Below are 18,410 nucleotides of genomic sequence, written 5' to 3'. Positions count from 1 at the left end.
CCAAATCTCTGGGGTTTTCACAGCTGCTGGAGCTATTAGTTGGGTGCCTTCTCTGAAGCCTCCACATGCTCTGGCAAACTGGTCACACATCCCAGGACCTCTACTCTCTCACTTGGTTCTTAGCATCTATGGGTTGATAATTCTGGAAACTGCCACAGTTGCTGGAGATCTAAAGTCCCTCCAGCTGGTGGCTGGTTGTGGCCACCCTGAGGCTAAAACCTCTGGCTCCTGCAGGGTTGGGCTTGGCTCCCAATATTCTGTGCTGGCTGCTTCTTGCTGGCCTGCCTAGCAGTCCTAAGTAGGAGGTTAACTTATCTGTGTCATTTTGTGCATTCTGTAGCTCCAAAGTTCGTTCAGAGTCACTTTTTACCTGAATTGGAGGAGGTAGAATTGGGAACCCCAAGGAAGTCCTATTTCTGCTCCACCATCTTGACTCCATCCCCTACTAGATCCAATATTTAAGTTTATGATAAAGGAAAAAAGACAAAAAAAGATTACTTAGTCCCTTAGTTTTAGAGATGAAGAAAAAGAGGCTAGAGTCCTTATATGACTTGCCTAAGGTTACATAGGAAGGACAGCAAGAACCAGAAACAGTCTCATGAGTTCTGTAGCCGTGCTATTGCCTTTATATCCAATTGAATATAATAATATATGTGAAAACTGTATAAGACACTGTGAAAATGCCAGGAATTATTATCATCACATTTCATTCATTCATTCAAAAGTACCATATGGGTTGGAATACAAACTATCCTTTCCCTCCAAATGTGGCTTGAATAAAATCTGGCTGTGGTATATAGTTATTCTTTTCCTGTGCTTGTCTCCTCAAAGAGATTTCATTTTAGGGACACTGTCAATTTTGGAGGTAGCATGTATTTGACCCTACATAAAATTTATGTATATGTACAGAGATCAATTAAGAGTGGAAGAATTTTTAAAGTATATAAAGGTTACAGGTATAAAATATTATACTATTTGGTTCAGTTTCACCAGAGGGGAAGAGATTAATGAGAGATACAACTGGAAATAGGTTGGGACCTAGTTCTAGTTGTTGTGAGTCTTAAACGAGATAATGAATGTGAAAGATGTGTGGAAATTATAATGAAGCTTTGACTTCTAGCAAGACAGTGAAACAAAAGATTCTGACCAAATCCAGATATCTTTACCTTAGCCTAAAAAAGAATAAGAAATGTGTCAAATATAGTGAAAGAACAGCAATAATGAAGGAAGAAAGAAAAGAAATTCCTGCAAGGTATTGCTCATAGAAAATGTTATGGAACAACCATTGAAATGTTACATTCTCAAGTCTGTGCTTCACTTCCCCCCCCCCCACTCTCCTACCCTGTGCTGTGGACTTACTGTGGTCAGTGGTCATACTAGATACTGAGTCAAAGTTTGAATCTAGCTAACTGTAGTAAGTGAGATGGTGCAGATAGTCATGAGGGGCCCTGATTGAGTACTGCATAATTCAGTGCATTCATCAGCTCCCCACTACCATTTCCACTCCAGGCCATGTGATGAATATTCCTTGCCATTATGGGCTTCTCATTCACAGAAGTGGCTACAGTGATTACTAAAATAAAATTTGAAATAAACTGTAAGTGAAGAGGATGAACACCAAAGCTCTTCACCATTCAATCTCAGTAAAGTCCCCCATTCACAATGACTCTGCTATGCTCCTCTCCCTATCCATATGGTAAAGTCTGGGAGTTAAGTCCCTATGGGAGATGAGGGGGAGTAGCAAAGAAGCTGAGGAAATGAGTAAGCAAAGAAAAATTCCTATTAAAAATGAAAAAAATACTATGGAATATGAGAATACTAAAATAAAACTACAGAGGAAGAGAATGATACTGCAATAAATCCAGAAAAGAATACAGAATAGTCACAAGGATTTTGAAAGTGATTTGGAAGCCAAATAAAAGAACCAGAGGAAGAGATGTTAAATAACTAACCTAGAACAAAAACTAGGAAACCTTAGTAAAGCAATGACTGCTCAAAAAAAGAATAGAGGGCTCCAAAGTTCAACAATCATGAGCTCATTCATTTAGAGCTAGAAGGAACTCTAAAGGTCAACTTTTCATTCATGAGTTCCACCAGAGAGGTTAAGTGACATCCAAGGTCATACAGGTAGTAAATAGCAGAGTCAGGATTTGAAATAAGGACCTGTGACTCATCCAAAAATATAAGTACAATGGAAAACAAAAAAAAACAAACAAACAGAAAATAATGGAAGAATATAAGAGATACCTGGAGGAGGTCATCTAGGTGGTACAGTGAATAGAGTACCGGCCCTGGAGTCAGGAGGACCTGAGTTCAAATGTGACCTCAGAAACTTAACACAAAAACTAGCCTTGTGACCTTGGGCAAATCACTTAACCCCAACTGCCCTCCAAAAAGCAAAAAAAAAAAAAAAAAGGAAGATGGGTCATAGAGAATTAATCCAAGAAGGCAGGCTCCTGGAAGAGTAACCTGACAAAACAGAAAACCTGTACCACATTTTATTTTTTTTTAAAGCAATTGGGGCTAAGTAACTTGGCCAAGATTATAGGCCAGTTTGTGTGTGTGTGTGTGTGTGTGTGTGTGTGTGTGTGTGTGTGTGTGTAGGTGTTGAGGTGTGAGGCCAGAACCGATCCTGGGTCCTCCCCACTCCGGGGCCGGCACTCTTACTCACTGCACCACCTAGCCGCCCCAGTACCACTTTTTAAAAAATTTTGAAAGAATATTGCCCTCTATTGGAACCAAAAAGCAAAGTGCATATTGATAAAATACTGAGGTCACAATCAAAGGGAAGTCCCAAATAAAACTAAGAAGTTTGTTAGATACAAGGCTCCAAGTTCAAAGAACAATAATCACAAACAGCTAATAGGTCACATACCAAAGAATCCCAATCAGAATCATACAGGACTACCTAACAACCACAAAGACAAGAAAGAAAATATTGTAATGTGTTCTATTGAAAGGCAAAGGAAGTTAGCTTACAGTTAAAAATAACATTTGACAAAAATTAAATATACTTACTAAGGAAAAAGAACTTAGAACTAGTGATTTCTAGAACTCTGAGAACACACAGCTGAATAGAGACATCAAAGGGAGTTGCAACCAACAAAAAAAACTTAATTTTTTTCAAACATAATTAAGAAAGGTAAACATAGTTTCACAGCTCAAGAAGGCTAAGTGATGATTGAGGGATTAATACTGAAAGAGGAAGAAGAGATGATTTTTCCCCCTTTGGAGGGCCACCATTTTGAAGAGCCAGTGACGGAACAAAGAGAGGAATGCTATTTTGGATATTCAAAATGGGGGAGGAGGGGGAAGAGCCAAGACTGAATAGAAGCACAAACTTGGCATGGGCTCCAGCTCCAATCACTTCCAATACATGTAAAAAAATTACTCTAAACAAATTTTAGAGCTACATCACCCACAAAGTGACAGAGAGAAACAAATCTGTTGAAGGCAACCCAGCAGGCTGACAGGAAGGGTCTATCACAGTGCTCTGGAAGCCGAGGGCAGTCCTGGCAAACCATGGGTTCTGGCCCTGGGGCAGCCCTGACCAGCTGAGGTTGGAGCAGACTTCAGGAGAGTGAATCACCAGCAGCTGTGGCAGTTTCCAGACTTCTCAACCCATAAGAGAAAAAAAGGTCAGGGGAAAACTCTGCTGGAACCAGGTGACCTAAGCCTGCTGTCCTGATCCTGCCCCTGGGGTGAGAGGTGGTGGAGGTGTAGTGGCTGCAGCCCCTACCTCATGGCTGCCTCTGGAGCTCTTGGCCTGCAGATTGTAGGGGGACCAAGCAATCATTCAGAGGGTAATCACTCTTGCTTTTAACCTGCTTGGATCTGGGTTGCTGTCTTGGGCAGTAGTCCTGGGGTGAAAAATGCCAGTGTGCCAGTGTAGTGTCTATAGAGAGGGCACCCTCCTCAGACCTCTGACAACATTTGTGAAAAAAAAAAACCAGCAATTTGGGACAAAGCTCTCTCCATTCTGAAAGCAGAGTTCTACTGTGTCAAAGAGCTCAAAAGTCAAATAATTGGCTGGCAAGATGAGCAAGCAGAGGAAGCACAAACAGACCATAGAATCCTTTTTTGGGGTCAAAAAGGATCAAAGCATGGAATGGGAGGAAGACAGCAAAGTCAGAACTCCTTCATCAAAAGCTTCCAAGAAAAATATGATTTGGTTACAGGCCATGGAGGAACTCAAGAAGGATGTTGAAACTCATGTAAGAGGACTGGAGGAAAAATTGGGAAGAGAAATGAGAATGATGCAAGAAAATCATGAAAAGTGAGTCAACAGCCCGCTAAAGGAGACCCCAAAAAATACTGAAGAAAATAATACCCTAAAAAATAGACTGACTCAAATGGCAGAAGAGGCCTAAAAAGCCAATGAGGAGAAGAATGCCTTAAAAAGCTGAATTTGCCAGCTGGAAAAGGAATTTCAAAAACTCACTGAAGAGAATGATTCCTTCAAAATTGGATTGGAGCAATTAGAAGCTAATGACTTTATGAGAAATCAAGATACTATAAAATAGATCCAAACAAATGAAAAAAATAGAAGGCAATGTGAAACATCTCATTGGAAAAACCACTGACCCAGAAAATAGATCCAGGAGAGATAATTTAAAAATTATTGGACTACCTGAAAGCCATGATAAAAAAAAAAGAATCTAGAAATCATCCTTCAATAAATTCTCAAGGAAAATTGCCCTTATATTCTAGAACCAGAGGGCAAAATAGAAATTGAAAGAATTCACTGATTACCTCTTGAAAAAGATCCCAAAAAGAAAACTCCTGGGAATATAATAGGCAAATTCCAAAGTTCCCAGGTCAAGGAGAAAATATTACAAGCAGCCAGGAAGAAACAATTTGAGTATTGTGGAAATACAATCAGGGTAAAACAAGATCTAGCAGCTTCTACATTAAGGGATCAAAGGGCTTGGAATGTGATATTCTGGAGGTCAAAGGAGCTAGGATTAAAACCAAGAATCACCTACCCAGCAAAAGTGAGTATCATGTTTCAGGGGGAAATATGGTCATCCAGTGAAATAGAGGATTTTCAAGCATTCTTGATGAAAAAAACAGAGCTGAACAGAAAATTTGACTTTCAAATACAAGAATCAAGAGAAGTATGAGGAGGTAAACAGGAAAAAGAAATCATAAGGAACTTACTAAAGTTGAACTATTTACATTCCTACATGGAAAAATGATAATTGTAACTCATGAGACTTGTCTTAGTATGAGAATAGTTGAAGGGAATATATATGTGTATATATATATGTATATATATATATGTATACATACATTTATGTTTATATAGGAGGGTGTGTGTATATGTGAGTGTGTGTATATATGTGTACATGTACACATAAACAGAGGGCACAGGATCAGTTGAATAGGAAGGGATGATATCTAAAAAATAAAATTAAGAGGTGAGAGAGGAATATAATAAGAGAAGGAGATAGGGATAGGGTAAATTATGTCATATAAAAGAGGCAAGAGAAAACTGTCAAAATGGAGGGGAAGAACAGGAAGGTAAAAGGGAATGGGTCAACCTTACTCTCATTGAATTTGGCTTAAGGAGGGAATAATATACACACTCAATTGAGTATCTTACCCTACATGAAAGTAGGGGGGAAGAGGATAAAAGTGAGGATGATAGAAGGGAGGGCAGATTGGGGGAGAGGGTAGTTAAAAGTACACATTTTTGAAAAGGGACAGGGTCAAAGGAGAAAATAGATTAAGTGAGGGGTGGGATAAGGATGGAGAGAAATATAGTTAGTCTTTCACAATATATCTACTATGGAAATGTTTTGCATAACTACACATGTACAACCTATATTGAATTGCTTATCTTCCCAGTAGGGGTGGGTGACAAGGGAAGAAGGGAAAGAATCTGGAAATCAAAGTTTTTAAAACAAATGTTAAAAAAATTGGTTTTTTTTACATGCAACTGGGAAATAAGATATACAGGCACTGTGTATAGAGATCCATCTTGCCCCACTAGAAAGTCAGAGGGGCCTTTGGGGGAGGATAGAAGAGAGAGCAGATTGGGGGAAGGAGTATTCAGTAGGATCGCTATTTTGGGGTGGGGGTAGGGGAAAGATGGTGAGAAAATTTATAACTCAAAATCTTGTGGAAATGAATGTTGAAAACTAAAAATAAACAAAAAATAAAATGGGGGAGTGAGGTTGGGCAGAGGACAGAGGGGAGGAGGGAGAAATCTATAATTTTTTTTTGTAATTGGAATTATTTGGGGGGATGTATAGGAAAATAAGGACCTCATGAACTATAGTTTTATCTGATTCAGGACAGTAAGCATCTCATAAACTATACTCTTGACTGATGCAAGGGGAGGTTTCAAAAATAAATCAAAAAGCATAAAATTATAGAAATACATTGAAATAATTGGGCGAGGAAGACTGGGCTGAAGCAGTGACGAGTGAGAAAGTGCTTTGATGGGGCGGCTATGCAGTGAATAGAGCATGATCCTGAAATCAGGAGGACCTGAGTTGAAATCCGGCCTCAGACACTTAACACTAGCCATGTGACCTTGGGCAAATCAGTTAACCCCAATTGCCCTGCCTTACCCTCTCCAAAAATTTAAAAAAAAAAAGTGTTTTGAGATGGAGGATAGAATTCAAAGAAAAGATTGCCTCACCTGAAGGGACATAAGAGAAGAAATATGAGATTTATTAGAGGGAAAAATAAGCTTAATGTCCATAACCATGAAAGTGAATGGAATGGACTTACCTATAAAATGGATTAGAAAACAAAACTTAACTTTTTGTTTATAAAAACAACTTTTAAAATGTAAAGATTTATACAGAATTTAAATGAGGCAATTGAGTAGAATTTGTTATGCCTCAGCAGAATCCAAAAAAGCTGGAGTAGCAATATTGATCTTAGGCAAGTCAATAATAAAAATGGATGTGGTAAAGGAAATAAACAAGGAAATTATAGTCTGTTTAGAGGCACCATGGCTAATGGAATAATATCATTATTAAAAATATGTACACCAAATGCCATATGATCTAAGTACTTAAAAGAAAATTCAGTTGAATTTAAGAAAGACTTAAATGCAAGTCAGTAATCACTAGGGACTTTAGCATCTTTATTTCAGACTTAAGGAAGTTTAACAGAAAGATGAACAGGAATGAAGCTAAGGAGCTGGACAGAATATTAGAAAAATAAGTATAATAGATCTCTTGTAATAAATGAACGACAAACTTAAGAAATATATGTGTGTATGAAATTACAGAGCAGCTTTACAATTCCAAATTGTTTTCCAGAATAGTTAAACCAATTCATAGCTCTACCAAAAGTGTATTACTACTATGCCTATCTTCCCAGAGTCTCTCCATCATTGAATAGTTCCATTTTTTATCATCTTTGCCATTTTGATGAGTATGAAGTGAAACCTCAGAGTTGCTTTAATTTGCAGTTCTCTTATTATTAGGGATTTAAATAAGTCTTTTATATAATAGTTTTCATTTGCACATACTCTTACAAAAAAATTTTTTATTTGTATCTTTTGATTATTTTTCTTTTGTAGAATGGCTCTATTGGTATTATATATTTGTGTCAGCTTTCCTATATATCTTCTATTCAAGATTTTTATCAGAAATATTCAATACATATTTTCCCCCAATTGACAGCTTCTTTCCTTATTCTAGCTCTAAAAATTTGGTTTGTGTAGGAACTTTTTCACTCTATATAGTAAAAGAAAAATGTAATTATACAAGAAATTTCATTAAATATTCATTACCTTTAAACCATTGATCCCACAAGCAAGCTTATACCCCAAGAAGATCAATAACAAAAAGAATTGTCCTATATGCAACAAAATATTGATAGGAACCCTTTCTGATAAAAAAAAAATAGAAACTAAGCATAGCTATTGATAGGGAAATAGTTGAACAAATTGACTTTTTAATATAGCAGGTTATTATTTTGTTGAAAGAAATTCCAAAAAAAAGGAATTCAGAGAAAAACCAATCAACTTACATTTATTAAGCACCTATTGTGTACTCCACATTGTGCTAGGTACTGGGAATAAAAATACAAAAATTAGTTTCTCCATTCAGAAAGTTTGCATTTTATTGGGAGCAGGTAGTAGAATGCAAAATATTTTGTGATAAGAAGTGATTATGCATACAAAATAAATACTCAGTGATAGATCTAGCACTAACAACTGAGGAAGTAGGAAAGACTTTTTAAAGGAAGTGAGCTGCATTTTAAAGGGAGCTAAAGTTCCAAAAAGAATCCCAGGCATGGGGGCCAGAGGTGGAATATTGGGCATGGTAAACAATAAATAGGGCAGTTTGGCTAGATCATAGAGTGAATAAGGATAGGCAATATGAAATCAGCCTGGAAAGATAAGCAGGAGCCAAATGATGGGTCTGAATTTTAATCTATAGGGAATGAGGAACCACTGAAGGAAGCTTCTTGAATAGAGGCAAGACATGGCCAGAATATCAGTTTGGTAGCTATTAGGAGGATCAACTGGAAAGGACAGAGTCAAATGCAAAGAGAGGTGTTGCAATAGTTCTGCTGAGAGGTGATCTAAGCCTGGACTAGGGAAGGCCTGATATGAGTAGAAGAATGGATATGAGAGCCATTGAGGGAAGAAGAATCAACAAGACTTGGCAACAAATATGGAAAGGGGAGTATGAGAGTGAAGAGCTGAGACTGACACCAAGGTTGAGAACCTGGGTGTATTGACAGAAATCGGGAAGTTAGGAGGAGGGGTAGATTTTGGGAGAAAGATAATGAGTTCTGTTTTGGACATGTTAAATTTGAGATATTTATGGGATCTCCAGGCCAGTATATCCAGTAGGCAGTTGGAGAAAATGGAAAATAGGAAGATGTATATGACATTAAGAACATAGAATGTAGGGCCAAGAGAACAATATAGACAATGATTACAATAATGCAAATGAAAACAAATGGTCGCTGAACTTGGATTATTTGCATTGACCAATTTTAGACCTAGAGAACAGAGAAGATGAAACCCATCCCTTCTTGGTATAGCTTGTTGCATATATTGTCAGAAGCAGTTGATTTGTCAGTCAGTTTCGTTTAACTTTTTCTTTTTTGGTGAGGGGGGGAGGGGTTCAGTGGTGGTATTAACAAATCAGTCCATCAGTCTATAGGCATTTATTAAGCATTTACTATGTAAATTTACTTAAATTTATTTAAATTTACTCTGCCGAAAAAGATTACAACAAAAGGCAAAAACATACCCTTTCTTTAAGTAGTTCACAGTCTGATGGAGGAGAAAATATGCAAACACCTCTGTACGAGCAAGATGTTTACAGAATAAGTGGGAGATAATTGGCACATTAGCATTGAGGGGGACTGGGACTTCTTGCAGCACGTGGGATTTTAGCAGAGATTTGAAAAAAGGAAGGAGGCAGAGTGAAGGAGAGAGAATTCCAGGCATCAGGAAACTTCCAGGGAAAATGTATAGTCAGGAGATGGAATGTTTTGTATGAGGGACAACAAGGAGGCCTCTGTCATTGGATCATAGAGAATGTGGAGGGGGGAGTAAAGTGTGATAATGATGGGGTGCTTGGGATCTATGTTTGTAATATCAGTTTGTAACATCAGTCTGTAACATCAGTTGGTGATATCAGTTTGTAACATCATTTGTAAAATCAATTTGTCAAACCAGTCTGTAAAATCACATTTCCTCTCCTCCCCCCCCCACCAACCCACTCCCCCCCCCCCCCCCCCCCCCCCCCCCGCAAGCCTCAGAGCATTAACTCTGCCCCTTTCCCCTGCCAGCACTCTGCCTAGCAACAATTCATGAACTGTTTATTTCTGCTTGGAACAATAACAAGCTACATCTATGAATCCTTCACTAAACCATCTATAAACCTTTTAGCTTAGGCAAATGTTATCTCCCCCTAGTATAGTGGTCAGCTGCACCTATGAATCTTTTAATGCGCTATCTGTAAGTTAACTCCTTAGCCAATTATACACATACTGAATCTCTGTTAGCCTTGGTTCCCAACATCCATCTTGTCAAACATGACACTGATGGGTGGCAGACTAGGCATTTCTCAGTCAGCCCTGACTGCTAGCTGACTTAGTGACGTTCCAAGCCTAAAACCAAACCTCCAGTAACCCCCCCCCCCCCGGGCTATTTCCCAATAGGAAGAAGGGAGGGAGGGAAGAAGGATTTAATAAATAACCTACTATGTGCCAGACACTATGTAAGAAGCTTTACAATTATTATCTCATTTGATCTTCGCAGCAACCATAGAAGTAGGTGTTATTATTTCCACATTTCAGTTGAGGAAACTGAGGCAAAAACAGGTTAAGTGACTTGCCCAGAATCACACAGCTAGGAAAGTGTCTGAAGGTGGATTTGAACTCAGGACTCCCTGACTACAGGTCCAGTGCTGTATCCACTACACTTAAGGGCTTTAAAAGCCAATCCAATGATTTTATATTTGGTTCTGGAGATAATGAGGAGCCACTAAAATTTAACAAATGACAGTGAGACCTGCAGTTTAGGATGATCATTTTGATAGCTGAGTGGAGGATAGATTTGAGTGAGGAGAGACAAGGCAGGAAGACTAACCTGAAGGCTACTGTAATAATCCCAGTGTGAGGTGATGAGAGTCAGTGTTAAAATGATGGCATGTCTGAGGAGAGAAGGAGGTGTTGCAAAGGGAGAAACTGATAGGACTTGGCAACTTTTTGAATGTAGGGTCTAAGAAAGACAGAGAAGAGAAGAGGCATCAGGATGCAGTTTTCCCCTCCCTGCCACCATGTGTCTATGAAGCCCATGGTCCCTCTGTAGTTGGGTGGTCCTTCCTGATTTTGGATTAAAGAATATTCTGAATGGGAAGTGCTCAGATGTGAGTTTGGAAAATCCTGAAATCTCATCATAGATCTTACCACTGACTAGAATCAGTAGAGGAGTCCAGCAGAGTTGGTAGCAGTAGGCACCAGAATTGAGAGGTGACCGAGGTGACCAAGGTGACCAAGACATGCCCAAGAAGTGATCTTTGAACTCATATTTCATGGTTTCCCTTTAGTCAAGCAAGCCTTGTATGGCAAGGGCTACAAGTCAGCCCCAGTCTAGACTTAAGAAAAAAAAAGAAATTGCCTGGCTTTTCCCAGGATTGTCTTGGATTGGATTTTTGAAAAATTTCTTTATAGAGTTTTCATGAAGTCTACAAAAAAAAATTGCCAAAGTTATTTATGTCTTGAATTTTCCATTTAGCTTTTTTAGTCCTGGACTACATATGGCATCTTCTGGAGAATAGGTTTGTTTACTTCACTTAAGTAGGGTCATTCTGTACTTTAAAGTCTCCCATTAATAAGAAGGGCTTTGCAGGCTTTTTGGCGTGGAGCTATATATACTCTACTCAATCGCTAGCCCATAGAAATAAAATTTAAAACCCCAAGATAAGATCATTTGAATAGGCTACAACAGTTTGGTTGTATTTCTACAAATCACTAAATATATCATTTAAATACAGCATAGACAGTCTGTTACATTTTTAAAAAAAAAATTTTTGTTGATATCTTTTGTTATTGCATTGACTAAATCTCTCCCCTCCCCTTACCAGAGAACTGACATAACAAATAATATTTTTAAAGAAAAAAAATAAAATCAGTAAAAATGATCAGTACGTTGAAAAAGTCTTAAAATGTATGCAGTATTCCAACCCCTCTACAAAGAAATGAAGGAATATCTTTTCTCATATTTCTTCTTTAGGGTCATACTTATTCTTGTCATTCTGCACCATTCACTTTCCATTGTTCTGTGGTGATGGTTTTTTTCTGTTTATATTGTTGTGGTCATGGTGTATATTGTTTTCTTGGTCAGCTTCATTCTGTATCAGTTCACATGAGACTGCTCTGAATTCATCAAATTTTCCTAGGGGCAGCTAATCACTGAACCACCTAGCCGCCCCAAGTATGGATATTTTAGTCACTTTATTTGCATAATTGCAAATTGTTTTCCAAAACAGTTATACCAGTTTATAGCTCTACCAACAAAGAACTAGTGTGCCTCTCTTTTCATATCCCCCTCCAACATCAACTATTTTCATTTTTTACCATCTTTGCCAATTTGCAAACTGTTTCTTCATATTCTTTGACTACTTATCTATTATGGAATGGCTTTTAGTGATATATGTACACACATATATACACACAGGAACATATGTTTTAGATAATCTGGTAGTTATCGATATATCTTGGATACCAAATCCTTATCTGAGAAATATGATACAAAGAGTTTTTTCCCATTCACTTCACTTCTTAACCTAGATGCATTAATTTTGTTTGTGTAGAAGCTTTTCAATTTCATGTAATCATTTCTGGTTATACATAATCAATAATGATTACATGAAATTACAAAGCTTCCATTCTAAACCAAACAAGAGATAGAGGCAATTAAAAAAAGATAAAATTAATTTATAATTGCTGCTATCTCTTGTTTGATTAAGAATATACCCACCTCATGTTAAGGAGGGATAGAATTCCAGGCATGGGGGACAACCAGAAAGAATGTCCAGAACCAAAATATATAGTGTCTTGTTCTTGTATTAGCCAGGAGGCCACTGTCACTGGATTGAAAAGTATGTCTCAGGGAGTAAGGTATAAGAAGACTGAAAAGTTTTGTTAATTATTGTATCCCCTAACACACACCTTTACCCTTTCTTTTAAGGAGAAATACTTAGTGGAGATGAAGCCTTCTGATCAGGATACAAGTCTTTGACCCATTGCCTTCAAGAGACAGTGTAGCAGAGACTTCCAGGTCATGTTACAAATAAGATGAAGGACTAAACATTTCCTCCAGTCCTCAGGAACTCAAAACTCTCTCAAATAAGAATTATGTGCAAAGGTAAAGTAAATACAGCTATCTCCATAAGCCAAGATACCAAGAAATCTACATCAGAGAAGGATAATCCCCAGTCCCAATAGTGTTCATGCAGCACCCTCCACTGTTCAGCCTGAATGTTCTGGCAGGCCAGAGTGACTCGACCCATGGTCTTGCACTCTAAAATCTACTCAGCAAATCTACTCTCGTTGTGGCTATATTTGATGCTTTCCCTCCTCTCCCTACCATTCTATGGCAATAAGCAGAATACTTTAACTCTTCTGGAGGAGGGAAGGTATAAGGAAGCAGATGTATGCTCTGCCTAGGGCAGAAGCATGTTGTAGCAGCACTCAGCCAGACAACTAAAGAGCAGAGAGAATTGAGTGTCTGTGTGTGTGTAGGTCGGGGATGGGGGTGGGGGTGGAATGTTTGGGAGCTGTACAAAGCATGAAAAAAAGTGACTAGAATCCATCTGGGGCTAGTTCTGACCTCCTAGAAGGCACTTTGGGTTGGGACTGGGACCAGCGAAAAATTCTCCACTGTGGGGAAAGGCTGAGAAAACATTTATATCTATTCATAAGGGGATCTAACATCAAAAAGGGAAGAGTCAGAATGTGAGCAATAGGAAATAAGAAAAGAAAAAAGACTGAAATTCCCAAAGATCTCAGGAAGAAAACTCAGTTAAAAACTGAGCACAAGAAGACAAATAGGAAAGATTGGAAAGGAAGTTGACCACCAAGGCATTTTTTGTTGTTGTCAATTGTTTTTCAATTATGTCTGACTCTTTATGACCCCATTTGGGGTTTTCTTCGTAAAGATCCTGGAATCGTTTGCCATTTCCTTCTCCAGTTCATTTTACAGATGAGTAACTGAGACAAACAGGCTTAAGTGACTTGTCCAGGGTCATAGTAAGTTTCTGAGACTGGATTTTAATTCATGAAGATGAGTCTTCCTGATTCCTAGCCCTCCACCCTCTATACTACCTAGCTGCTTTCACTTCATGGAATCCCCAAGAAACCTTGAAACCACATATTCCTGAATATTTCAATAGAAAAAATCTTGAAAAATAGAACTTATGGCCTTAACCTTTACAGCAGAAATAATTAGCAGAATATAAAAACTTTAATCCTGAGTCTCTTCAAGGAAGTGAGAGAACAATAGAATGGGAATATAAAAATAGTGAAGTGGAAGACAACCTAGAAAAAGCAAAAGAAAAGCAATATTGTTTTAAAAATATGATATATATAAGCAAAACATATTATTGTCTATGTCAGAACGTGGAGAGACAACTTACAGATCACAGTTCTCTCAGAATATAATAAGACAAAAAAATCTAGCCACCATAATGCAAAAAACAATACAAGAAAATTACCCAGAACTTCTGAATATAGAAAACATATTGCCAACTGAAAAAATTCTATGGATTGCCTCCAAGAAAACAAAACAAAACAAAACAACCCTATCGTGCAAACCTCAAGACACCGAGTGATTAAATTTAATAATTCAAATGATAAATTCTACAAGCAACCGAGAGAAGGATATTCAGATTTAAAGGAAAGGAAATTTGAATAAGTAAAGGTACCCATTGAAAACCGCAGAATGGAATAAAATATTTCAAAAAGCAAAGGAACAGAGGATGCAACCCAAAGTAGCATATGCTGCAAACTTGAGCCTACATGTCAATGAAAAAAGGAAAGACATTCTATGAAAGAGTCATTTGTAACATTCCTACCAAAAAAAAAAAACCAAACCAGAGATTATTTGCTTTAAAAATGCCTGGGACCACAAAACATGAGAAAGGTAAATAAATGCACAAATAGCAAACACAAATGCAGTATTTGCATATGGGAAAATAACAACAAAATAAATTACCTTCTAAAGATTATCAAAAGGGGAAGAAATCTAAAAAGAGAAAAACAACTATGGGTTTTAAAAAACAACAAACACCTGAAGGGACTATTGAGACATTTTTTGCTTTTTGTTTTTTATTTTTCTAAAAATATGCCAGATCAAAGCAGAACTTGAATAAAAGTGGTGGTGGAGGAACAGACCTGAAATGTTATCGTCAGAAAAAGAGTTTAAAACTATCAATAACCCCATGACCCCACTACAAGCGAGGGAATCAATGTAGTTTGTGGTACTAAACTATAGAATGGGAGAGCATATAAAATGGTAAAGGTGAGAAAGAAGATAGAGAGGAACATGTGATATGCCCTAATCTAGTAAATAATAAAAAATGAAGAAGAGAAAATAAGAATACATCTCCTTAAAATAGTTGTGAAAGGTATATGATCTTCTCTTCTAATTTTTTGCATAATCTTTAATATTAATGTCATATATCCATTTTGAATGGAATATAGTAAGAGATGCTGACCAAAACCTAATTTTTGCTAGACTGTTTTGTGGTTTTCCCAGCATTTTTAATCAAATACAGAATTCTTTCCTAAATAATTTATGTTTTCAGGTTTATTGAACATTAGGTTATTGAGTTCCACTCATTCTGATTCTTCCTTGTTGTAGACTGTTTTCTCTATCTACTTCTCAATCTCTTATTCAGTACAAATGGTTATGATGGCTGCTTCTTTATAATACAGTCTGAGGCCAGGAAGTCCATTATTTTATTTAATAAAATTAAATAAGATTATTTCTGGCAGATTTGTGCCTAAAATGTGAATTAGAGTATTTATATTTTTCTTAAAAATAAATGTAAAACGAAGCCCCAGAGCTACCTTAATTTTCATTCCTTATTTTTGGAGCAGGCTTTCTTATGATTATTGAACATTTATGTTACTTCTTCTGAAAACATTTATTTATGATTCTTTGACCATTTGTCTACTGGAAAATAACTTGTAGTTTGATATATTTATATCAAGCACCTATATATTTTGGATATCATACTTTTATTACAGACTACAGTACTAGAATGGACATCAGATGCCATCTAGTCTATTCCATTTCACAGATGAAGAAACTGAAACCCAGGGAGACTTAATAATTTTTCTGAGATATGTGATGCAAAAAAATTTTTTCCCTAATAATTTCTCTCTGTGTTAATTTTGGTGATGCAAAAAATTTAAAGTTTTATGGAGTTGAAATTGTCAATTTTTTTCTTTTATGATTACCTGTATCCCTTTTTGGTTAAGAATTCCTCCCCTCTATCCACAGCCATAGTTATGAATGGTATCTCCTTTTATTATACTATAATTTTTATATGAACTTTTATATTTAAGTCACCTATTCATTTGAAACTTATTGTGGTTAATAATATAAGTTGCTGGTCTAAGCCTAATTTCTTCCCGTCTCTTTTCCAATTTTCTTAGCAATTCTTTTTACAAAAAGAAACACTTCCCCCAGTGGTTTATATCCTTGTTTTTATCAAACACTGGACTACTGTGTTCATAGAGAAAAGGTTGATTTGATTAGGACATGGAAGATGGATTTTGATAAGCAGGGATAGTGATTGGAGAAGAAAGTTGGCATGAGCAAAGTCTTAGAGGTGGGAAAGTATATAATAAATTTGGGGTACTGTCAGTAATTCAGTTTGACTAGAGCAGAATACACACACATGTGTACACACACACACACACACACACACATAGGAGTAGTATAACCACTACTATCCCCCCAAATCTATGCATACCTTTTGACCCAGAGGCCACTACTAGTACTACAAATAGATAAAAAAAAGGAGAGAAATCACCCATTTACACAACATTTTTATAGTAGAACTTTTAACTGTAGCAAAGAACCAAAGGCAAAGTGGGCACCCATCAAATGGGAAGTAGTAAACTTCAACACGGTTGAAGAAGTTGTCAGGGTTTCATATAAAATCCTCTTTTTCAATTTTCTTTTATGAAAATGCTTGTTTGTCAATATTTGCAAGAATAACAACAAAAATTTTTCTTAAATCTGACATTCCTGCCTCACACCTGTCATTTTGCAAGGATGAAAAAAAAGCAGAAAATGACAGTTGTCATTCTGTAAAACAATGTGGAACTATACTCCCCAAATCACTAAACTACACATGTTTTTGACCAAGTGTTGCCACTCCTAGTACCACAAAGAGATGAAAGAGGGAAATCACCCATACATACAATATTTTTACAGCAGAACTCATCATTGCAGCAAAAATTTGGAAGAAAAGCGGGCACCCACCAAACTAGAAATGACTGAACAAATTGTGGTATATACATATAGCAAAATATGTTGGAAGAAGTGTCAAAAGGGATTGAGCCAGAGGAGTTTGGGAAGACTGATGTGAATTAATGCAGAGTGAAATGAAGAGAACTATATCTAGCACAGTGGCTAATAACCTCACTCTGCTGGGACCACAGGGGCTGGTGACCTGTTCCAATCCCTGTCTTTTACCTGCCTTTGAGGTCTGCACGTTCATCGGCTCCTCATCCCCTACCTTAGCTTCCTGAAGAAAGTTGCTAATAACAGAATATTGCTTTTGACCTCTAGTCTAGTATTTCCCCAAAGAAGGGAGAAAGTAAAAAAGGTAATCAGTACACAAACTTGAATCAAATATGGAATGGATAGTTCATTCCCACACACAAAAATGCAATATAGAATCAGAAATAATGGAGTCAACTAGCTTTTATTTAAGCTATGCCAAGAACCAGGCTAAGAACTGGGGATACAAAGAAAGGCAAAGGGTGGTCCTTGTTCTCAAGAAGCTTACAGTCTAATTGGGAAGAGAAAATGCAAACTACTTCATACACAACATATGCAGGATAATTTGGAAATAATCAACAGAACTTCAGAAAGCACTAGCATGAAGGGTGATCAGAAAAGCCTTCTTACAGAAGAGGGGGCTTTAATTGAGACTTGGAGGAAGCTAGGAAAGCTAGAGGAAGAAGAAAGGATATTCTAGGCAGTGAAATTCTTACAATCAGGAGATGGAAAGTCTAATGAGAAGAATAAAATGGAGGCCAGTGTTACTGGATCCCAGAGTATATTGGAGCTAGAGGAGGAGGTGGGGAAGAATAAGGTGTAAGATTGAAAATGTAGGAAGAGGAGAAGTTATGGAGGGCTTTATAAGCCAAGAAGATTTTATATTTGATCTTGGAAAAGGAGCCCTGGGAGTTGATTGAATGAGCAGGTGAAGTGATGTGGTGAGACTTGCACTTTCAGGTCAATTTGACAGTTGAGTGGAATGAGTGGGGAGTTACTTCTAATCTTCTCAAGAGCTACATTTGGAAGCCAAGATGGCAGTGTAGAAGCAGGAAAACTCTGTGTGCTCCCCCATAACCACCTCAAATACCTATTAAAATGACTCTAAACAAACTTTAGGGCTACAGAACCCACAAAGTGACAGAAAGAAACAAATCTCCTGCTGAAGGCAGCCCAGCAGGATGGCAGGAAGGACATTGCAGCACATTGGGAGCAGGACCTAGCCCCGCATGAGCCCACCCTGACCAGCCTCAGCTGGAGGGACTTCGGGAGAGTGGATCACCAACAGCTATGGTGGTTTCCAGAATTATCAAACCATAAATGCCAAAGACAAAGTGAGAGGTCAGTGTGGACTTTGTGGGAACAGGAGGTTTGGGAGTGTGGTCCTACCTCTGCCCCC

At 37.5% G+C, this 18,410-nt stretch overlaps 1 protein-coding gene across 1 annotated transcript in view; it reads left to right on the top strand.

The window, feature by feature from the left end:
* Nucleotides 1–18,410, top strand: part of XRRA1 (X-ray radiation resistance associated 1) — a 132,248-nt gene that overhangs the window by 10,336 nt on the left and 103,502 nt on the right. The window contains exon 2 of the mRNA XM_069070849.1: nt 12,683–12,859. The gene's annotated coding sequence lies outside the window, so the exon portion shown is untranslated. The remainder of the gene's footprint in view (nt 1–12,682; nt 12,860–18,410) is intronic.

Source organism: Petaurus breviceps, unplaced genomic scaffold, assembly GCF_028583685.1.
Source record: "Petaurus breviceps papuanus isolate PSGF00001 unplaced genomic scaffold, PetGlider_PUasm1.0 90823, whole genome shotgun sequence".
NCBI classification, from domain to species: Eukaryota; Metazoa; Chordata; class Mammalia; order Diprotodontia; family Petauridae; genus Petaurus; species Petaurus breviceps.
Note: the sequence above shows the minus strand (reverse complement) of the source record. Positions and strands in the feature narration are given on the sequence as shown.